The 25,125-nt window shown below is 41.5% G+C and overlaps 1 protein-coding gene across 1 annotated transcript in view; it reads right to left on the reverse strand.

Annotated features, from left to right (window-relative positions):
• PPFIA1 (PTPRF interacting protein alpha 1) overlaps positions 1 to 25,125 on the reverse strand; it is a 2,891,353-nt gene that overhangs the window by 1,645,027 nt on the left and 1,221,201 nt on the right. The gene's annotated exons all lie outside the window — the stretch shown is intronic.

A 25,125-nucleotide genomic window follows, 5' to 3' on the forward strand; every position in this document is an offset into this window, starting at 1 on the left:
TCTCTCTGGTTTTGGACCGTTAGGTTGTACTTTTCTCTCTGGTTTTGGACCGTTAGGTTGTACTTTTCTCTCTGGTTTTGGACCGTTAGGTTGTACTTTTCTCTCTGGTTTTGGATGGTTAGGTTGTACTTTTCTCTCTGGTTTTGGACGGTTAGGTTGTACTTTTCTCTCTGGTTTTGGACTGTTAGGTATCTTACAACTGGAGTCACTAGGATTTTCATTATTTTTTAATTACTTTCCTGGAGCTTTTCTCCTCGGGTCTCCGCTGAAAAAGGGCTCTCTGGGCCCAGTCAGACTAACCCGGTTAACAAATACAAAAATAAAAATAAAGAAAGAAATGAAGGGGATCAGAACTCTATTACCCACAGAGGGAGCTTGAGGTTGAGCACCTGAGGGTGTATGACAGACCCCAGCTTGTGTGAGTAGGTGAAATCGGTGGGGTAACCAGTGGTAATTTGGCCTTCGCTAGTAGGTGAAGGGAGAAACCAATGCTGTCTTGGCCAAAAGGGAGTCACCAGAAGGATTTTTGGTTTGTCCCTGTGAATCTTCAGAAGGACTCTCTGAATCAGTGTGAAGGGGGGGAAGGCATAAAGATGCATCCCCACCGAAGAAAAAGAGAAGAGGTCCACCCTCCAAGCCTGTGGATGTGGATCCCTTGTGCAAAACAGAGGCATCTGCCTGTTCTGGGAGGAGGCAAACAGATCTCCCTGATGAATACCCTACTTGTGAATAAGCTTGAAAAACACCTCTCTGCATCCATTCATGGCAGGGTACAGAGGTTCTGTTGAGAGTGTCTATCACATTCTCTGCTGAAGGAATATACACTGCTGGCAGGTGAACATGCAGTTCTACTACCAGGAACCAAATCTGAATTGCCAGGCTGCAGAGTGGGTATGACCTTGTCCCCCCTGCTTATTGATATACCACAGGACAGTCATATTGTCTGTGACAACTTTTAAGGTGCCTGGTAGGAGAACTGGGTGGAAGGTTTACAAGGCTAGGAGAATGACACATCTCAAATACGGATGTGGTCCCTTTGTTTGAGGGAGGACCACTCTCCCCGAACTTTGTTTTGGTTGTTGTGGTTTTGCAGGACAGCGCCCCCACCCACGTCTGAAGCATCTATGAAGATTTGTTGTAAAAGAGGAGGAATCTGCAAAGATATACCCTGATTGAGGAGTATGGCTGCAATCCGCCATTGCAGCTCTTTTTTAATGCATGGGAGGAGAGGTAGACAAGTATCCAGAGGGTGTGAATGTTGGTTCCACCGACCCCCCTCAGCACCCACTGAAATTTTCTCATATGCAGCCTCGCTAAGGGGAGCATGGGTATCAAGGATGCCATGTGGCCTAAAACCATCAGGAATTCCCTGGGTGATGAGGTTTGGAGAGAATGAGTGATGCCTTCCACCTTCTGGCAAGGAATGAAGACTGTCATCTGGTCTGTTTTTATCCTGCACCCCAAGAAAACCAGGTCTTGGGTGGGTGTCAGGTGATATTTTTCCTGATTCACAGTGAACCCTAGGTTTGCCAGGGTAATGGACACCATGCCTAGGTGGTGACTGAGGGTATGGCAATATCAAGAGGTCATCTAGGTATGGATATATTTGAATGCCATGTACTCTGCAGTCGGTGATAAAGTACAGTTTTGTACCTACCATAAATGTAGATGTTCGAGTGTTCACACTGCTGCAGTCATTACACTTGGGTTATCCTGCCGTCAGGCGGTCCCGTAGTCGGCCAGAATTCCAAAGTCTTGGTCCGGCGTCGGTTGCTGTTGCTTCTTCCCTGACGTCAGTGTGCCAGGGGTATACAAGATGCATCCGACGGCATTTTCTTCAGTTTTTCTTGCCCCAGATGTCAGGTGCCCCCAAGTAGGTAGGCAATACATATTGCTAATAAAAAATATACATAGAAAATAAAAACAATACCTTCAGTTACAAGCAAATACACCTCAAAGGATGTATAGAATAGAAAGGTATAGATAAGTCCAGCTAGTTCAGAGGGGATGGAGGGAGGGTAACCTGGACTGCAGCAGTGTGAACACTCGAACATCTACATTTATGGTAGGTACAAAACTGTACTATGTTCATCGTGTTACACTGCTGCAGTCATTACACTTGGGTAGAATCCCAAAGCTAAGGTTGGGTGGCTGGTCTATAAAGAGTTAGGACTGGCTATGAGGCCCTGCAGAACTGCAGTGGCAAATCCTGCTCTGGATTTAGAGTAAAGAGGCAAGTGGTAATGCTTGGAAAAGGTGTGCACTGAACTCCAAGTTGCAGCCTCCAAAATTTCCTTGGTAGATACTCCTCTGAGAAAGGCTGTTGAAGTGGCTGTTGCCCTGGTGGAATGTGGCCTAATGTTATTAGGGAATGATTTTCCATGCTGTGTGTAGCAGTAACGAATACAGTGTCCTATCCATTTGGATATAGTCTGCTTTGATATAGCCTTGCCCTGTGATCCTGCAGCATATGCTACAAACAGTTGCTCAGTTTTCCTGAAAGCTTTTGTTTTGTCCAAGTAGAAGCGTAGCTGCCTGTGTATGTCCAAAGAGTGCAGAAGTTTCTCTTCTTTATTCTGGGGGTTTGGATAAAAAGTTGGCAAATGGATGGTTTGGTTAAGAGCCACGCTAGATACCACCTTTGGCATAAAGGTACGGTTTGTCCTTAAAGAAACCCTGTCCTGATGAAAAATTATAAAAGGTTCCACTGCCATTAATGCCTGTAGCTCTGAGACTCGTCGTGCTGAAGTTACTGCCAGGAGCAGAGCTGTTTTCCATGATAAAAATTTTAGATCGGCTGTATTGGCTGGCTCAAAAGGTGGCAGGGTCAGTTTTTCCTAAACAAAATTGAGGTCCCAAATTGGTGTTGGTGCTCTCCGGGGCGGCCTTATGTTTTTAGCCCCTCTGAGGTACTGCTTTAGCAAGGGGTGAGAGAATAAAGGAGGATCCGTGTTGTAATGTGCTGAAATGGCAGAGGCGTGGATCTTAATTGATGAGAAGGATAGGCCTCTGTCCAGCATCTCAGTTAAGTATTGTAAAATCTGAGGAATGTTTGGGACAAGAGGGTCAAGGCTTTGAGCCTGGTTCCAGGCGCAGAATCTCTTCCATTTTTTTGAGTAAGCTTTCCTGGTGCTAGGCCTCCTGGCCTCCAAAATGACATCCATAACAGCTTTAGACAGAGGTGTTGCCTGTTTGACTAATGAATCTGCCATGCAGCCAGGTTTACGGTTTTGAGCTGACTGTGCAGGATCTGATTGTTTTGTTGAGTCAGAAGGTGTGGAATTTGAGGCAAAATCCATGGTAGGCCTTGAGCTAAGTTCTTTAAGATTGGGTACCAGTGCTGGCGTGGCCAGTCTGGAGCAATCAAGATCATCTGTGTTTTTTTCTTGTCTGGCTTTTAGGAGTACCTTTGAGAGGAGAGGCAGTGGTGGGAAGGCATAAACTTTTAGGCTTTTCCAGCTGAAGGAGAGAGCATCCACTTTCCATGCTTGTGTGTGACAAGTCCTTGTGCAGAATTTTTGCAGTTGGCAATTCAGTGAGGAGGCAAAAAGATCTATGTCTGGGCATCCCCATTTTTGCGTTACCATGCTGAAGATTTGTGGATTCAATTTCCATTCATGAGGGTCCATGATATTTCTGCTGAGATCGTCTGCCAGAGTATTTTTCTTTCCTGGCAGGAATTGTGCTTGCAGATGAACTTGGTAAGTTAGAGCTGTGTTCCACAAGGTCATGGCTTGCCTGCATAGGGGATAAGAATGAGTGCCCCCTTGCTTGTTTATGTACCACATTACTGTGGTGTTGTCTGTCTTTAATAATAATTGTCCTGGATGCAGAAGGTCCTTGAAAGCTGTTGGGGCATTTTGAACAGCCAACATCTCTTTTTGATTGGTGTGAAGATGCATCTGGTCTGTGGTCCACTGGCCCCGAATGCATTTTCCTGCCATGTGTGCTCCCCAGGGGTAATCCGAAGCATCTGTTGTTAGAGTCTGCCTGGCTATGGGTAGGGTAAAAGGCTGACCCTTGTTTAGGTGACATGCCTGTGCCCACCATCGAAACTCCTGTTGTAGGCAGGGAATCATTGGCATTACTGCTTCTAAACTGTGAGAGTGTTGAGTCCAAACACTTTTTAGGTACCATTGTAATTTCCACATATGCAGTCTGGCATATAGTATTAGTAATATGCAGGATGCCATGAATCCCAGGGCCTGCAGAATTTTTCTTGCAGGGAGATGGGACTTTTTTGCCAGTAATTGAAAATATTGAGTTAGTTGAACCTGCTTGTCTGGCGTGAGGTAAGCCATCTGGGCTGTTGTATTTAAGCTGGCACCCAGGAATATAATCTGTTGTGAGGGCACTAGTATTGACTTCTTTTCGTTTACTGTGTACCCTAGAGAAATTAGCAACCTTTTTACAAATGCCAGATGCTGTAGAAGGATGTCCTTTGTCTCTGCTTGAATGAGGCAGTCGTCCAGGTATGGATATATTTGAATTCCTTTTTGTCTGCAAAATGCAATTACTGGTGCCAGGCACTTTGTAAAGACCGTGGGCACAGTAGATAAGCCAAAGGGCAGTGCAGAGAATTGGTAGTGCATTATACCAGCTTTGAATCTGAGGTATCTTCTGCAATTTTGTCTGATAGGGACATGCAGGTATGCCTCTTTGAGGTCCAGAGTAACAAGCCAAGCCTTCTTGCCCAGCATGGGTAGAAGCTGCTGTAATGTCAACATTTTGAATTTCGGAATATCCAGGTAAGTATTTAGAATTGAAAGGTCTAGTATGGGCCTCCAGGCCTTGTCCTTTCTGAGGACCAGGAAGAGTCTTGAGTAAAATCCTTGCCCTTGTTCCTGTTGTGGTACTTTTTGAATAGCTCTCATGCCCTTGAGGGCTGAAACTTGTTTTTGTGCCTCTGCCCATTGATTTTGTGGCAGGTCTGGCATTCCTTTTAGCCTTGGTAAAGTATGAAAGTGGAACCTGTAACCTTGAGACACAATATTCAGAACCCATTTGTCTTGGGTGATTGTTTGCCAGTTTTGAGAAAAAAGTGTTAGTTTTCCCCCTAAAGGGGCTACCAAAAGGGAAGTGCTTGGCGTACGAAGGGGGAAGTCATTAGGACTGTTTCCTGTAAGGTTGAGACTTGTCCTCACCTCCTTTTGGGGTTGAGGTGCCCCACTGTCGTTGTCTGTTAGAGCCTTGGGGTTGAGATCTGCCTCTTGGGCGTCTGTATCTGCCTCTGTGGCCTGTCTGACACTGGAAAGGACCAATTCTTTGTTGGCCAATTTCTGCTAAATTGAGGTGGCTGTACGTGTAAGAAATCCTTGACTGTTTGCATAGATTTAGCTTTATCCTCCATTTTCTTTAACACCTCTTCTGCCTTAACATTAACACCAAACAATGTATAATGCTGTAAAGGAGCATCCAATAATTTTGCCTTAACATGATCAGGTAAACTCTGTTCTTTTAACCAAGCATGTTTTCGAATCACAGAACCTGTAACTGCGGCTCTACAAGAGGCCTCTAAAGAATCAAAACCACATTGCAGAGTATGTTTTCCCACCTGTTCAACTGCATGCAATAAATCCTGCATTTCTATACAGTCAGGAGCTTCTGAGCTTGCAAGCATTTTCTGTTTTAACTGAGCCATTAAATATTGTTGGTACTTAAGCATGTGAAACTGGCAATTTAAAGCCCTTACTGCTAAAGTTGCAGAAGTGTAAACTTTCTTCCCCCATCTACCCAAAGCTCTCGAATCTCTGTCAGAGGGTACTGGATTTTTTGCAATGGAAGCCTTAACCCCTTTTGGACCCTGGGAAATAGTTTCTGGATCAGCAGAAGGGTTTTTATAAAGAAACTTGTGAGAGTCAGGGAGTCTATAATACCTATCTGGCTTAGCTGGTGCAGGGGGCAAAGAATCAGGAGATAAGCTGGATTCAGAGAACACATCATCCACAATATCTAGCACAGGTGGAATAGCCAGGGGCCTGTGCTGAGGCAATAAAAGGAAATCCCTGAGCCTTTCCTTGGATTCTGAATAATCCTGACTTTCCCAATGGAAATGCTCCCTCATGGTATGTAAAGTTTCCCCAAAAGAATAATCCTCAGGAGGAGAGGCTGAAGGGATAGATTCTTCAACATCAGAGTCCTCATAGGGGGGTAGAGAGTATCCCTGGTCTGAAGAGGAATCAGAGGAAATGGAAACCTGATCAGAGGAATCATAGTCAGTATCCTGGCTAGGCCTTTTCTCAGGAGGGAGATGGGAACCCCTGATTAGTGTAATGAGGTCTTCGGCCATTTTGAGCATCTGTTTCTTAGGCATGGAGGCCTGTCCAGGAGAATGCTGTACTTGCTTCTTTGTCTTCAATGGTACTTTTGTCTTGGCTGTTGCTTTAATGGTAAGTTGTGAAGGTCTGAAAACACCCTCAGAAGCCGATGCCTGCTCAGCGGCTCCGGACCCATCTGAGGGATTAGTTTCCGTAGGCCCAATACCTTGAGTTTCCAGAGGCCTAGTTGTCTCCACGTGGGAGTCGGAGGCGGCCTGTGGCTCTGAGGTAGCGGGTGTCAGGTGCTGCGAAAGCGCCTCACTGAGAACCGGCGACTGGCCTAGAAGAGGTTTCGTCGTCTGTTTTGGACCTCGGATGCCTGTCTTTATCCTTGTCTTTGCGTTTTTTCGGAATTGCGGTTGTCGGTTGATCAGACGGCATAGTATAATTGAACCTTCAGCCAAAGTAGTGTAAAGCAAAATCAAAATGCCTTTTTATAGTGCGTTTGTTAAATCTAGCACAAAACCGACAACTAGTGACGTCGTGATCAGGGCCTAGGCATGGAATACAGTAAGAGTGGAAGTCCTTATGAGGTATTTGCTTCCCACAAGAAATACAATTATTAACTTTTTCTGACATTTGTCTGAGGCAAGAAAAAAGTTTCCCCAACGGGGTACTTAGCTTTATTGAAGACTTCGGATCTGAAATTCGACTTTGAAAATCTCAGGAGTCGGCCGACCGGCACTTGCGAACTGCTTCTGCTTTGGGCACCGCGCAGCAAGAAAGACTGGAGAAAATGGCGTTGGATGCATCTTATATACCCCTGGCGCACTGACATCAGGGAAGAAGCGACAGCAACTGACGCCGGACCAAGACTTTGGAACTCTGGCCGACTACGGGAACGCCTGATGGCAGGATAACCCAAGTGTTATGACTGCACCAGTGTAACACGATGAACATCTGGAGCTTGGCACTTTGTGAATACTATGGGGGCTGTGGCAAGACCAAATAGCAATGCAGAAAATTGAAAATGCAAGGAATCCATGGAAAGGCATAGGAACTTCCTAAGATGGGGTGAATAGGAATCTGAAGGTAAGCATCCTTCAGATCCAGGGATACCACTAAGGCTTGGTGAGGGATGAGGGATAGGAGGTGATGCAAGATGAGCATTTTGAAGGTAGGCACCTTGAGGAATAGATTGAGTACAGACAAATCCATAATTGGCCTCCAAGGGCCATCTTTTCTTGAAGCCAGAAACATCCTGGAGTAAACCCCTTGCTTGTCTGTTCTGGAGGTCCTCTTTCTATGCTTCCCCGAAGCTGGAGCTGATCCAAAATTGTGTGGGGGGGTGATGCTGACTTGTAGGCAGTTGGGGTGTCTCCTGAAAGGGAGGAAGTGTCCACCAAGTCATAAAGTATCCTTTTTGGATGATTTTAAGGACCCAAGCCTCTGAGGATAATTTCGGCCAGGAGGGTAGGGGAAGGGTGAGGAAGAGAGATAAGGGAGTGGAGTGGGGTAACAGGTTTGAGTCACAGTGGAGGGGGGCTCTGTCCTGGTCAGGCTGCCTCCAAAAGCGAGTTGGAGTGGAGCCAGAAGGTTGTTTGGGAGTAAAGTGTCTCCTAGGTTTGCTTCCATCCCTTAGCCTGTGGGGCATTAGAATGAGATGACTGCCTCCTAACCAAGGTGGTCATTTGAGGGTAGTTCCTATAACGCCAAGGAATAGGAGAGACTAACAAATGCTTTAAATTTTGTAGCTCCTGTCCTTTTCCTGTAGGGATTTAAGGAGCTCTGCAGAGGCTGCACCGAAAAGGGCCTTATCATCAAGAGGTGCATCTAGCAATTTGGTCTGGACATCCATGGGAAGGGGCTGTAAATTACCCAAGAATATCTTCTCAACACACAGCCTGAAGCTGCAGATTTGGAGGATGCCTCTACCACATCATAACTGCACGTTATGGAGTGCCTGGTCACCTGAGAGGTGATAGAGAGCAGGGCAAAGAGCTGCGACTTAGCAGGAGAGTCTGGCACATCTGTAATCAGTGCAGAAGTGTTTGATAATGTATCTAAAAGAAACCTAGCCATGCGAGTTTGACAGTTTAGGGCTCTAATGGCTAGAGTTGAAGAAGTATACACCTTCTTCCCTAGACTATCCATAAATTTGCTGTCCTTGTCAGTGGAAAACAGAGAGGCAGAGGGCAGCTGTCTGGATGATTTATCTGCTGACGCTGCAATGACAGCAGGGTCTGTAGGGGGGTTCCTGAATAAGAACTGTATATCCCGAGGAACTTTATAAAATCTATCTGGACGTTTGGAAGCTGAGGGCTGAGAGTTAGGGGCCTGGGATGTAGCCAGAAAGGCTGGTCCATCTGCAATAATTCAGAGTATCTCTATTTTCTGAGACATCTGAGGCTTGCCACTTAAAATGTTCTCTCATCAAGGAAATGGTGTCCCCAAAGGAGAATTCTTCACCTGGAGATTCAGAAGTAATAGAGTCCTCCTCCTCAGGAGTATATATATTTCAAGTGATATAATAATGAAACTAGATAAAGTTGAAGTCATCTCATATCCATTACCTGCTCATAATGCAATTACCTTTCAAGTGAAGATGAATGCTAAAAATTATATTTTATTAGGAGAATTCCAGCATATGTAACTAACTTAAAATATTTTAAGGAATTTTTTAATAAAAAAATTCAATCCTTTATAAACGTAAATTTAGTTGAAGATGCATGTGAGATTTGTATGTGGGATTCTTTAAAATCATACTTGTATGGTAAAATTCTATCTTGGTATAGCAATAAAAAAAAACAATGGGATGAAACAATTATTAGAGCTACAAATGAAAATAGATAAATCAGGTATTCAAAAAGGTAATAACATTTTAAAGGAAATACTTGATGACACACACAAAAAATACTTACAGACATTACATCATTAAACTGTGATTAATTTACAGAAGATTAAAATTAGTTCTTAATCTATGAATCCTAAAAGTACTTGCGGGATTCTATCTGGGAGCAATAGGTAAGTGATTCATCAGAGGAAGAGAGTTCTTCTTCTGAATCCTCTAAGGCCTGCCCTGGTGTACGGGCTTGTAGAGGGTACCTGTGACTGGAGGGCCTGGAAGGCCCCGAAAAGATTTTGGGAAAAATCTTCCCATCCAGGAGCTGGTTCATCTTCTCTATGTTCCCTATGTTTTAAGTTGTGTTTCCTCTTTAGAAGAGTAGAAGGATGTGTTGACTTACACACCAACGCCTGGGAGGATGGAAAGGCTAGAGTAGGCCCCTCCGATGGCCAGAGCCGTGGTTTCCCCTCGCCATCAGGGGCTGATGGCTGATCAACCTCATCGGACATACTCTGTATTTCCACCAAACTGGCTTCGACCATGGATCCCAGTTATAGCTGTGAAACGGGCGTCCGATGACACCCTGGGCTAACATTCGCCTCAAGAGTCTCACTGGACTCCTGAGTTGCAGCACGGGTGTCAAGCCTAACTTTCTTGGCCTTCTAAGGTGGCTTGCCGAGGTACCTACCTCACCCTCCATGGCAAATGCTAGACACAGGAGCCTCTGATTTTCTAAATAAAGCTTTAACTCATTCACTTCAATGGAAGTCAGGAAGTTTGTACTGTCACTTTCAATGGGGGGAGCCTAAGCCTTTTGACAGAATCAAATTATGTCCTCACATTTCAAACAAATGTTCATAACTCTGGAACCATAGAGATTACGAAAGAATTAGAAATGGCAAACCCTTCAGAACAAGTTCTTTTCATTGTGGTAGCATTCTTTAGGTTCTAGGTCTTAAACTGAATTTTATAAGTCAAAGTAAATGCAGTAACTATTAACTTTGTAATACAGTGTAAACAACTTACAATATCTCAACACTCACACAAGTTACACACATACTGGTAACATCATTTTATTCATCTAACTGAGCGCTTTCATTTGAGGCTAAGGAGTACTGTCTGTGTTACTTGGTTGTGGCAATATTTAGAAAAATTTGAATATTATATCTACATAAATTAATATAATTAAAACAACAGTTAATATCTCTTTACCTGCACAACACAGAGGTCAAATATTAATGCAGATGAGTTTGCCACTGTGTAAGCTTTAAGATAAGATTTTTAAACCCTCAGACATAGCATGGTTTTGGAATTATTGATGCGAATATGAACAAGCAATATTTGCCGCCTAGAGGTGACAGTAGGAGTTAACTGCAGATGCACCTGGAGGTGTCACTTGGATATAATGAGTTAAGGCAGCCAGATGGCTGCGAAGTGCTTCAGGTACAAAAGACATGAAAATATCACAAGAAGTATGGTCGTGGCCTTCATCTAAACAGAATAAGCACTTATCATGCATGTCCTTATGTAGAATTTGTCTTCCACAAGCACAATTCCTCTTCCTAGCTGACATGCATGTTTCAACAGCAATAAGAATATAACAAAAACCCAAATCTGTATCAAAATAAACAAACTGATTCCCGGAGCTGGTGATCGGAGGTCCATAGATCACTGCGCCAGAAAGATCTGAAGGGGGTGTGTGCAGGCATCACTTGTATAGCCGTCGGTTTATGGCCCTGACAAGCAGTGTAGGACATACCCCAGCTCAGAAGACTTTGGTATACTGGCCAGATGTCTGGTGATGCAGGCAGCAACCTCCCTGCAGTTATGAATACTGCAACATGAGAATAGAAGCACATGACTATAAGATATTACATATAAATGAACTGAAGCTGTCAATCCAATATGTTGCATACTATCAGATAAATACGAATTGTTATATTATCATTTATTTATAATTGCCTGCTTTTCACTCAACTACTGAAAGTTGTTTCTTCAAATTAATAATGTATTTATATATACATGTGAATGCTTAACTTTGAGGTATATCATTATTATGTTATTTATGTGACTTATTGTACACTTTGTCTGTTTGTGTCTTTCGGCTTTTCCCGGTTAGGGGTCGCCACAGCGGAACTCCGGTCCGCTAATGATTGTTAGTGGATTTTTACATACCGGGTTACCAGCCCTGACGCACAACCTTCAACGAAGGCACGCCCCATTCACGTATGCCTCCACATAGAAGCTGAGAATTGAACGGGACAACGTCTTGCTATGAGGCGACAACGCTACCGCAGCAGCACCACCGCAGTATTACTTATTGTACACTGAAAACCTAAAATAAGTTTAGAAGTGAAATGTTTCTGTTATAAATTTGATTATAAAAAAGCATAGAGGAGAAATGAAAAATGTTTAATAAAAGAAATAATAAATTGTATCATTTTGTGTTAAGGGGAGGGAAAATTAAACGAAGGAAACGTGCATGCTTTATCTTATGATAGATTCTATACTTATCTACTTAATTATCAGTCAAGAAAATTAAAAATGCCACAATTACATTTATGTGGGTAACTGTTGTATGTAGTATTGTTTCTTGAGGTCTAGTTTGTTTAAACTGTGAGTTTTCCTTACACTCAAGTTATTTTTTATTCACAGACTTCTGAAACATAATTATACAACAAGTAGTATATATAATTCATTAGTCAAATCTGTTTATTAAGTAACCTTTTCAACGGGATTAGCTCACAGACAGAAAGTGAGTTAGTTTTAGGTAGAAAGCTTAGAGGGAATATTTGAACAGAGATGAAATTCAATTGTGGGGTGTTAAACCCCAAGAATTGTGCAATTTATCTTTTATTTAAATGTTTAGTATTTCAATTTTTAATTATTTACAACTTGGTGTCTACGAATATTAATAGCTAAGCTATTTGATAATCATACACAATCATTTTCAGTCATACTCACAAAAAGTTATGTTTTAAATTATATGATTTTTTTTCTTTTTTTTCTCTCCCCTTTGTTGTTAAAACACATTACTAACTATATTTCTACTGATGCACTGTATACAAAGTGTATTTCTATCAATGTAAATGGTTTGAATAACAGTTGTAAAAGTGACAGTCTGAACAAAGATATTTAATGCTCAAGTCATATTCTTACAGTAGACTGATTTAATACAAAAAGATATTAACAGATTTAATACAAATACCTATTCTGTTTCACATTATAAACAAAAGAAAAAAGTTGATGCAAATTTACAAAAAAATTCTGCATTGGTGCCTAAAATTCTAAATATATACAATGATAAATCTGTGCTGCTCTGTTTGATAAGTGTGGAAATATAAGGGAGATTACATACTCTAATCAATCTTTATTGGATTCCAGGATTAGGAGTTAAAGCGGTTAAACAGCAATTTGAGATTATACAACATTCTAAAGGAAGTATAACATTAGCTGGTGACTTTAATTGTATTTAAATGATTGTGATACCAATACAATAAATAAGCGCAGGAAACCAGAATCATCCAAAGCATTAACAGATTTCATAAATATGCTTAATATTAAGGATATAAATGAATTTTCAGAGGCAAATTCATTATTTTTTATGCATTTTTCACATCAACATGGTACTTGGTCTAGGACTGACAGAGTATATATTTCAAGTGATATAATAATTAAACTAGATAAAGTTAGTCATTTCATGTCCATTGCCTGATCATAATGCAACTACCATGAATGCTAAAAATAATATTTGTATTAGTAGAATTCCATCATATGTAACTAACTTAAAAAAGATTTTAAGGAATTTTTTAACAATAAAATTCAATCCTTTATAAATGTAAATTTAGTTGAAGATACATCTGAGATTTATGTGTGGGATGCTTTAAAATCATACTTGTATGGTAAAATTCTATCTTGGTATATCAATAAGAAAAAACAATGGGATAAACAATTATTAGAGCTACAAATGAAAATAGATAAACTTACATTAGATATTCAAAAAAGTAATAAAAATTTAGAGGAACAACTTGATGACACACACAAAATATATTTACAGACACTACATCACTAAACTATGATGAATTTACGATTCAGATGAGTTCCTATTCTATGAATACTAAAAGTCAACGTAGATTAGCAAATAAAACAAAGATCATTAACTCTAATCAAATAAAAGAAGTTTAAATTCCTGGAACAAAAAAAGGGTTTCAGATTTAGAAGATATTACAGAGGCATTCAAAATACACTTTAATTCAATTAATCTATATAATCCAGTAAAAGAACCACAAAGTATAATACATTTTTTTCTTTTAAAGAAACATATCAAAAATAATTTTATCTGATCCTTTACTAGTTTAAAGGCTAAACGTATTTTAATGTCTGAACTTAAATTTCAGATTAATAAATTAAAATTAAACAAAGTTGCTGGAAACTATGGCATTATTCCTGAGTTATATAAACTATAACCCAAAGAAGATCTGGCAATACTGCTCAGTGTGTTTGTGTTAGTTAAAGAAATTAAAAAACTACATGCCCATCTTCCAAACGTACATTAATTTCACCAATTTTAAAGTCAGATAAAGATGGGATAGAATGTTCTTCTCATAGACCAATCTCCCTATTAAATACTGATTATAAGATTTTTATGGAATTACATGCTAAAAGAATTAAAAAGAGAGTTATATACTTACCATAAAGAATACTTGTGTAAAATCTTACCATAACCACAGATTTCCTTCTCTTGCATGTTGCAGTATTCTAGATGTGGGGAGTTTCTGCCATCAGGCAACTTGTACGTCAGCTCCTATACAAAAGCTTCAGCTTGGCTGTTGCAGTGTGCATGGGACATCACACGTAGGGTCATAAACAAGGGGCCATAAATGTGACATCTGCATGCACAATCCTCAGAACCTGAAGGCCAGCAGGCAGAGAATAAGGCCCAGCAGGAGGAATGCCAGTGGTTTTCAGGTGTGTGACCTGGTGTCCTACTGTAATATAGATAGGACAGGTAAAGGAACAGGACCTGGGGGAACTGGAACATGGAAGAGAAGGACATTTATTGTCATGGTAAGATTTTACACAACTATTCTATGTCCTTCTATTCCTATGTTGCAGTATTCTAGATGTGGGAGCGTACCACAGCTTATGCAGATGAGAAGGTGGTGGTAGATGAAGAGGGTTCTACAAGACTCTGCAGGATTGCCCTGGCGAATCCTATCCTAGCTCTGGAAACTTTGTCAAGTTTGCAATGTTTGGTGAAGGGGTGGATAATGGCCCAAGTGGCTGCTTCCAAAATGGATGCTATGTCTAGGCCCTTCATGAAGGCCCTGGAGGTGGCCACAGCTCTAGTGGAATGGGCCTTAATTCGCACTGGAGGTTCCTTTCCATGGTGAGAGTACCAGAGGCAAACAGCTTTCCTAATCCAGCATGCGATGGTTTGCTTGGAGACTGCCTTGCCCAGGGCTCTGGGGTGAAAGGAGACAAAGAGCTGGTTAGTTTTCCTAATGGCTTTGGTCTTGTCCAGGTAGAACCTTAGTTGCCTGTGCATGTCCAAGGAGTGCAGAATCCTCTCCCCTTCATTAGTGGGTGAGGGGGGAAAAAGGTGGGTAAGATGTATGGATTTGTTTAGAGACAGGTCGTTGACCACCTTGGGCATAAAGGAGGGGTTGGTTCGCAGGGACACCCTGTCTTTGTGGAAGATGGTGTAGGGGGGACAGGCCATTAAGGCCTGCAACTCTGGCACTCTTCTGGCTGAAGTGATAGCCACCAGCAGGACCGTCTTCCATGTACACATCTATAAGGAAGAGGCCCCAGCCGGTTCAAAGGGATGTTGGGTTAAATTCCTCTAAGATGTAGTTAAGGTCCCAGAGTGGGGAGATGGGTTTCCTAGGTGGTCTCATGTGCAAGACCCCTTTAAGGAAGAGCTTTAAATCGAGTCTGGCTAGCAAGGGGGGGGGGCAGGGGCAGGCAGGCTGATACAACAGGCAGGTGTACTTTTACAGAAGAATAAGAGAGCCCGCTATCAACTGACACACATAGTTCAGAACCAGGGGGATCTCCGCAGAGCAAGGGTCCCTTCCCTTGTGCAGACACCACTTAATAAATATTTCCCACTTAGGCAGGTAAAATTTTCTGGTGGTATGTTTCCTTGCCTCCCTTAGGACAGAAAGCACGTCCTCTGACTAGTGGTGTCTGAAAGGGATCAAAAATTTATCACCCACAAAGTCAGGTACAATACCTGTAAGTGTGGGTGCAGGAGAGTTCCTTTGTCTTGTGTCAGTAGGTCTACCTTGTGGAGTAATGAAGTGATTGCCCTTGGCTAGCTTGTGAAGTAGGGGGAATCAGTGCTGCTTTGGACAGTAGGGAGTCACTAACAAGATTTTTGATTTGTCCTTCAGTAAGGATATCTCTACACAAGAAGCGTCAATTCTACCATCTCAGGTGCTCCCTTCAAAATACAAGGACTAACTCCCTGCCTAAAACAGAAGACATTCTTGAATTGCCTGCTATCAAGGCATCATAGAATGCGACCGCAGTAAGAACATCTCTACACAAGGAAGTGTCAATCTTGTGCAAACAACTTGTAACCTAATTTACTACCTATATTTGGTATTCTGACCTCCCATGTGTGTGTTAGCAGCCTACCACAGCCTGCTTGCCTCTCAACCCCCTCTATTTTTTTTAATATAGGCTTAATTGTAGTGTATGAAAACTACTTTATCATTCTGTTTGCTATCTCCTTTTGCTACTAGGTGGCAGCATAAACCAAGGCAACCACTCACACAGCATTATTCTCCCAAAGTTTCTACCCAAGGATAGCAGTTATTTTCACTATTTCTCCCCATTTGTTAATTGCTAAACTCCCTCTACCCTCCTGGACTAGTTAACCCACACTTAAATCTTGTCTAATCTACTTTCCTTACAACATAGCTCCAGCCCATCTTTATTTAATTGTATGAGCCGCAGTTACTGATACTTTTTTACAGTCCTCACTTCTTCTTGGCTCTACCCGCTCTCCTACCCTGCCCCCAATTTCTGCCCATCACCACTACACTTATACTACCTTGCCACACCTCCCTCTTAACAACCAATCAACAAACCAACAAACAATCAACACAAACCACCACACCCACACTAATTACTCTCCTTCTACTTCAAACCCCATTACCTCCACCCTTACAGCACCATGGCCCCAATACTATCTCCATTCAACATCTTGTTGACCTACTCCATAATACCACTATTACTTATCCCTTACATACTAACTGCTTATGAAAAGGTGATTCATGGTTTTCACTCCCCAAGAAGCCATACTATCACACTGCCTGTACCTAATCAGCTAGAACACATACTTACTCCCCCACAGCTACCCCTTCAAGCAAACACCTCATCAATGCTATTAGAAATCGATACATCAACCCAAAAACTGAAAAATACCAAAGCCTTCTTTATAAGTTTCTGAAGTTAATCATTACATCTCAAAGTAATCTCACCATGGATGGAGACATCCACCCAAACCCAGGTCCATCCTCTACCAATATCTCTAGCATCAATACTACCTCATCCCCTATAAACCATACCATAAACAGACCTCCTAACTCACTCCTGGTCAGCCATCTAAATATCAGAAGCTTAAATAATAAAGTTAAACACCTCCATGCCCTACTAGATCACCTTTCTCTGATGTTCTTTGTCTCACTGAAACCTGGCTCAAACCAAGCACCTTAGATAATGAGGCCATACCACCAGGTTACAATATATTTAGACACGCCCGTACTGCTAAAAAGGGAAGGGGTAGCTGCAAGCACCTTAGATAATGAGGCCATACCACCAGGTCACAATATATTTAGACACGACCGTACTGCTAAAAAGGGAAGGGGGTAGCTGCAAGCACCTTAGATAATGAGGCCATACCACCAGGTCACAATATATTTAGACACGACCGTACTGCTAAAAAGGGAGGGGGGGTAGCTGCAAGCACCTTAGATAATGAGGCCATACCACCAGGTCACAATATATTTAGACACAACCGTACTGCTAAAAAGGGAAGGGGGTAGCTGCAAGCACCTTAGATAATGAGGCCATACCACCAGGTTACAATATATTTAGACACGACCGTACTGCTAAAAAGGGAAGGGGGTAGCTGCAAGCACCTTAGACAATGAGGCCATTCCACCAGGTCACAATATATTTAGACACGACCGTACTGCTAAAAAGGGAAGGGGGTAGCTGCAAGCGCCTTAGATAATGAGGCCATACCACAAGGTTACAATATATTTAGACACGACCGTACTGCTAAAAAGGGAAGGGGGTAGCTGCAAGCACCTTAGATAATGAAGCCATACCACCAGGTTACAATATATTTAGACACGACTGTACTGCTAAAAAGGGGGGGGGTAGCTGCAAGCACCTTAGATAACAAGGTCATACCACCAGGTTACAATATATTTAGACACAACCGTACTGCTAAAAAGGGAGGGGGGTAGCTGCAAGCACCTTAGGTAATGACATCATACCACCAGGTTACAATATATTTAGACACGACCGTACTGCTAAAAATGGGGGGTAGCTGTTTTCTACAAATCCATGCTATAAATGACCATTGACATCCACCAACCTTTCCAAAATACTACTGCTGAAATCATTACTACTAAACTACACATCAATAAAAGCAAAAGTATATATATTATCTGTGTCGACATCCCCCCAAGGCAAAAACATACCAGTATTTGAGGACATGCTAAACTGGCTATCAAATAATTATCCCCAAGAAACCACTGTACTCTGAGATTTTAATATAGACTGGAACTCATGCTCCTTTGAACCCCCCACTTACCACATTAACCTTTATGGTTTCTCACAAGTCATATCCTACCCCACTAGGATCACCAAACCTAACAATAAAGAAAATATATTAGAGTGGATACTTATTAACAATAACCCACTCATGTATAAGGCCGGAACCTTGCCCGATGAAATAAGTGATCACCATCTCACCTATATTATCAGGCAAAAGGCTGAAACCCACAAACAACCCACCTAGAAAACAATCCGGAACAAGAAAAAATGTAACCTTAGGAATTTCCAAACAGACCTTAAACTTTGCAAACTGGTCAGTACTTAAGCATCTTCCACTAGAAGAAGCTGTAAAATACTTTAATACTAAATTATTATCCATCCTAGACAGCCATGCTCCAGCTCGTACCATTAGGAATAAAACCAAAAGCGCCCAATGGCTTACAGCTGCAACTAGGCAAAAAATCTTACTAAGAAATAAAGCTTGGGCCACTTTGCGTGCCTCAAAAAACCTCACAGATTAATTCCATTACAGACAACTAAAAATCTGTCACAACCGACAAAACAAACTACTATCACAACCTACAACAAAAACACCAGAACAAACCACAAATTCTGGGCAACTCTAAACACACTGCTCTGTCCAGGACAATCTACCACCCCTGTCCCCTCAACTTCCAACTCAAATTCTCCAGTAGAGGTCGCCAACTCCTTCAATAGCTTCTTTACAGAAACTATCCAAAACCTAGCCAATAACTTATCCTCCAGTGCACCAAATCCCTCTGCCTCTACACCCAGTACCCAAACCACCTTTAAATTTCAACCAGTCTAAACTTCATTTATCCCTAATTAGAAAACTAAAACCAACTACCCTTGTCTGATCTCCTACCAGCAGACTACCTCCTTACTCTAATTAGAAAACTAAAACCAACTACCCTTGTCTGATCTCCAACCAGCAGACTACCTCCTTACTCTAATTAGAAAACTAAAACCAACTACCCTTGTCTGATCTCCTACTGGCGGACTACCTCCTTACTCTAATTAGAAAACTAAAACCAACTACCCTTGTCTGATCTCCTACTGGCGGACTACCTCCTTACTCTAATTAGAAAACTAAAACCAACTACCCTTGTCTGATCTCCTACTGGCGGACTACCTCCTTACTCTAATTAGAAAACTAAAACCAACTACCCTTGCCGCTGATCTCCTACTGGCAGACTACTTACAAAAAGCAACTGGTGCTGTTGCCTACCTTATATCCATTATGATCAAGAGATCCATACCTGAAGCTACCATTCCCACTATCTGGAAGACATCCCATATCATTCCAATCCACAAGGGAGGCAGTTGCACCGACCTCTCAGACTACAGACCCATAGCAATACTCACTCTTATCGCCAAAATCCTGGAAAAATGCATCTAAAAACAACTCCTAGCGTATCTTCTTGATATCACCTGTCACATTCTCAACATGGCTTCAGACCAAACCACAGTACCACCACTGCCCTACTATCCTTTACCAATGTCATAAATCATAACCGCAATAGCAATAAATTCTCCTCAGCCATCTCCCTAGATCTTTCCAAAGCTTTCGACATGGTAAACCATCAACTTCTCCTGCAAACCCTAGAAACAATCTCCCTAGACACCCACGCTACACAATGGTTTAAGTCATATCTGGGAGGGAGACAACAGGCAGTCCTGTGGAAAGGTAACTTATCTACCCTTTTACCTATAACACTTGGGAAAGGTAGCTTATCTACCCTTTTACCTATAACACTTGGGAAAGGTAACTTATCTACCCTCTTACCTATAACACTTGGGAAAGATAACTTATCTACCCTCTTACCTATAACACTTGGGAAAGGTAACTTATCTACCCTCTTACCTATAACACTTGGGAAAGGTAACTTATCTACCCTCTTACCTATAACACTTGGGAAAGGTAACTTATCTACCCTCTTACCTATAACACTTGGGAAAGGTAACTTATCTACCCTCTTACCTATAACACTTGGGAAAGGTAACTTATCTACCCTCTTACCTATAACACTTGGGAAAGGTAACTTATCTACCCTCTTACCTATAACACTTGGGAAAAGTAACTTATCTACCCTCTTACCTATAACACTTGGGAAAGGTAACTTATCTACCCTCTTACCTATAACACTTGGGAAAGGTAACTTATCTACCCTTCTTACCTATAACACTTGGGAAAGGTAACTTATCTACCCTCTTACCTATAACACTTGGGAAAGGTAACTTATCTACCCTCCTACCTATAACACTTGGGAAAGGTAACTTATCTACCCTTTTACCTATAACACTTGGGGAAGGTAACTTATCTACCCTCTTACCTATAACACTTGGGAAAGGTAACTTATCTACCCTCTTACCTATAACACTTGGGAAAGGTAACTTATCTACCCTTTTATCTATAACACTTGGGAAAGGTAACTTATCTACCCTCTTACCTATAACACTTGGGAAAGGTAACTTATCTACCCTCTTACCTATAACACTTGGGAAAGGTAACTTATCTACCCTCTTACCTATAACACTTGGGAAAGGTAACTTATCTACCCTCTTACCTATAACACTTGGGAAAGGTAACTTATCTACCCTCTTACCTATAACACTTGGGAAAGGTAACTTATCTACCCTCCTACCTATAACACTTAAGGTAACTTATCTACCCTCTTACCTATAACACTTGGGTATAACACTTGGGAAAGGTAACTTATCTACCCTTTTACCTATAACACTTGGGAAAGGTAACTTATCTACCCTCCTACCTATAACACTTGGGAAAGGTAACTTATCTACCCTCTTACCTATAACACTTGGGAAAGGTAACTTATCTACCCTCTTACCTATAACACTTGGGAAAGGTAACTTATCTACCCTTTTACCTATAACACTTGGGAAAGGTAACTTATCTACCCTCTTACCTATAACACTTGGGAAAGGTAACTTATCTACCCTTTTACCTATAACACTTGGGAAAGGTAACTTATCTACCCTTTTAACTATAACACTTGGGAAAGGTAACTTGTCTACCCTCTTAGCTATAACACCTGGGAAAGGTAACTTATCTACCTTCCTACCTATAACACTTGGGAAAGATAACTTATCTACCCTCCTACCTACAACACTTGGGAAAGGTAACTTATCTACCCCCCTTTTATCTATAACACTTGGGAAAGGTAACTTATCTACCCTTTTACCTATAACACTTGGGAAAGGTAACTTATCTACCCTCTTACCTATAACACTTGGGAAAGGTAACTTATCTACCCTCCTACCTATAACACTTGGGAAAGGTAACTTATCTACCCTCCTACCTATAACACTTGGGAAAGGTAACTTATCTACCTTCTTACCTATAACACTTGGGAAAGGTAACTTATCTACCCTCTTACCTATAACACTTGGGAAAAGTAACTTATCTACCCTCTTACATATAACACTTGGGAAAGGTAACTTATCTACCCTTTTACCTGTAACACTTGGGAAAGGTAACTTATCTACCCTCTTACCTATAACACTTGGGAAAGGTAACTTATCTACCCTGTTACCTATAACACTTGGGAAAGGTAACTTATCTACCCTCTTACCTATAACACTTGGGAAAGGTAACTTATCTACCCTCTTACCTATAACACTTGGGAAAGGTAACTTATCTACCCTCTTGCCAATAACACTTGGGAAAGGTAACTTATCTACCCTCTTACCTATAACACTTGGGAAAGGTAACTTATCTACCCTCTTACCTGTAACACTTGGGAAAGGTAACTTATCTACCCTCTTATCTATAACACTTGGGAAAGGTAACTTATCTACCCTTTTACCTATAACACTTGGGAAAGGTAACTTATCTACCCTTTTACCTGTAACACTTGGGAAAGGTAACTTATCTACACTTTTACCTATAACACCTGGAAAGGTAACTTATCTACCCTTTTACCTGTAACACTTGGGAAAGGTAACTTATCTACCCTTTTACCTATAACACTTGGGAAAGATAACTTATCTACCCTCTTACCTATAACACTTGGGAAAGGTAACTTATCTACCCTCTTACCTATAACACTTGGGAAAGGTAACTTACCTACCCTTTTACCTATAACACTTGGGAAAGGTAACTTATCTACCCTCTTACCTATAACACTTGGGAAAGGTAACTTATCTACCCTTTTATCTATAACACTTGGGAAAGGTAACTTATCTACCCTTTTACCTATAACACTTGGGAAAGGTAACTTATCTACCCTCCTACCTATAACACTTGGGAAAGGTAACTTATCTACCCTCTTACCTATAACACTTGGGAAAGGTAACTTATCTACCCTCTTACCTATAACACTTGGGAAAGGTAACTTATCTACCCTTTTACCTATAACACTTGGGAAAGGTAACTTATCTACCCTCTTACCTATAACACTTGGGAAAGGTAACTTATCTACCCTTTTACCTATAACACTTGGGAAAGGTAACTTATCTACCCTTTTAACTATAACACTTGGGAAAGGTAACTTATCTACCCTCTTACCTATAACACTTGGGAAAGGTAACTTATCTACCCTCCTACCTATAACACTTGGGAAAGATAACTTATCTACCCTCTTGCCAATAACACTTGGGAAAGGTAACTTATCTACCCTCTTACCTATAACACTTGGGAAAGGTAACTTATCTACCCTCTTACCTGTAACACTTGGGAAAGGTAACTTATCTACCCTTTTATCTATAACACTTGGGAAAGGTAACTTATCTACCCTCTTACCTATAACACTTGGGAAAGGTAACTTATCTACCCTTTTACCTGTAACACTTGGGAAAGGTAACTTATCTACCCTCTTACCTATAACACTTGGGAAAGGTAACTTATCTACCCTTTTACCTATAACACTTGGGAAAGGTAACTTATCTACCCTCTTACCTGTAACACTTGGGAAAGGTAATGTATCTACCCTTTTACCTATAACACTTGGGAAAGGTAACTTATCTACCCTCTTACCTATAACACTTGGGAAAGGTAACTTATCTACCCTTTTACCTACAACACTTGGGAAAGGTAACTTATCTACCCTCTTACCTATAACACTTGGGAAAGGTAACTTATCTACCCTTTTACCTATAACACTTGGGAAAGGTAACTTATCTACCCTTTTACCTATAACACTTGGGAAAGGTAACTTACCTACCTTTTTACCTATAACACTTGGGAAAGGTAACTTATCTACCCTTTTACCTATAACACTTGGGAAAGGTAACTTATCTACCCTTTCACCTATAACACTTGGAGCCCCCCATGGATCCATCTTAGGGCCCCTCCTATTTTCCATATTCATTAATGACTTGCATAAAGTAATACCAGACACTACCTGTATTCAATACGCAGACGACTCAACCCTAATCTGTTCAGCTACAATCCCAGAAGAACTACTGACACTATCCCAAAACACATTTAGCATAGTTGAAAATTGGCTCCTCTATCGCCGTCTCATACTAAACCCCCCAAAAAAAACAAACTGCTGCAGTTCTCCCCATCTCGTAAGACCTCCTCTCTAACCTTTGCCATTAAATCCAACAATGGCGCTATTATCTCACCAGACCCCTCAACCAAACTCCTAGGAGTTATAGTTGACAACCACCTAAAGTTTGACTTGCATATCGACCACACCATCAAAATGGTAAATAAAAAAACTTGGCTCTCTACATAAAATCAAACCCTTCTTAACTCCCCTAGCCAGAACTGTTCTTGCTCGCCCTCATCTACTATCCGCACTTCTCTACGCCTCCCCCTTATTCACCAACCTGAGTAAAACCTCCCTGAACAAGCTCACAACCTGCTATAATCATATTGCCAGATTTGCCACCGCCTCTGCCTATAGGACCCATTATTGCCACAACCTCAAACTACTAAGCTAGCTTGAACTGCCTAACCTTCTACTAACTAACCAACTAGTAACCCCCCACAAGGTTCTCCACCAGCCAGAATGGACACACAGTCTTAAAACTCTCATCACCCCCTACCAGAACCTTAAAGCTCTTCGATCCTCTAACAAAATGCTAGCTTTCACCTTCAAAGCTAACAACTGAGCTGGGGAAGCTCTGTTTATGAACTCAGTTGGTAAAGTCTGGAACTCTCTTCCTACCGAACTAACCTTACAACCCTCTGCAACCTAATTAAAAAAAAATCCTTACTCAATACTTCACTATGTGATGGCTCTGTCCTTACTCTACCCCTGACTAATCCCCACACTTTTCTATTGTGCACCCAATTAGGGTCTCCTAGCGGTGTCTCTGAATCCGAACCTAATTACTCTGTACTAACATGTTAAGTGAAATCTAGAGTGTATTTTATGTAACCTACAAAGAAATACACACATATATATGAACTTTTTGAAAATGACCTACAAATATATTGTATAACCTCTATCTTGAATTATACTAATAGTGGAATGGCTTCATTATGTAAATATGTAACAGTTTCTCTAGATTGTATTTATCTATTGTATTTTATATTATATTATGCTGTTCTGTCTTATGTCTTCTGTATGGAGCATTTCTCCCCGGGCCCACACTGAAAATGGACATATATCCAGTCGGACCTTCCCGGTCAACAAATGTAAAATAAAATAAATATTTTCAGGAGGACTTTCTGAATCAGTGGGAATGGGGGGAAGCATAAAGGAACTTCCCCTCCCAAGAGATGCTGAAAGCGTCCACTCTCCATGCTAGAGGAGAGTGGGTTTTTGAGCAGAAGGTCTGTAGTTGCCTGTTCTGGGGGGAGGCAAATGAGTCTATTTGTGGAGCACCCCACCAATGGACCAGGTCTAAGAAGACCTCCCTGCTCAGCATCTATTCGTGCTGAGGTGAGGAGGTCCTGCTCAAGAGATCTGCTTGGCGGTTGTCCTGTGAAGGGATGTAGGCCACTTGCAGGACTAAGTTGTGACGAGAGGCTAAGTCCCATATCAGCAGGGTTAGTCTGCACAGCTGACAGGCCTTTGTTCCTCCCTGTTTATTGAGGTACCACATCACTGTGGTGTTGTCGGTCACAATCTGGAGAACCCCTGGAACCAGAAGGGAAGTGAAGGTCTTTAGAGCTAAGAAGACTGCTGTCATTCCCCTGATATTGATGTGCTTGGCCGGAAGAGAAGGATGCCACTTTTCCTGAATCCTGTAAGATGCCAGAGTTGCTCCCCAACCTGAATCTGAGGC

This window comes from Protopterus annectens, chromosome 9.part0 (assembly GCF_019279795.1).
Source record: "Protopterus annectens isolate FY-2018-M chromosome 9.part0, PAN1.0, whole genome shotgun sequence".
Classification (NCBI taxonomy): domain Eukaryota; kingdom Metazoa; phylum Chordata; order Ceratodontiformes; family Protopteridae; genus Protopterus; species Protopterus annectens.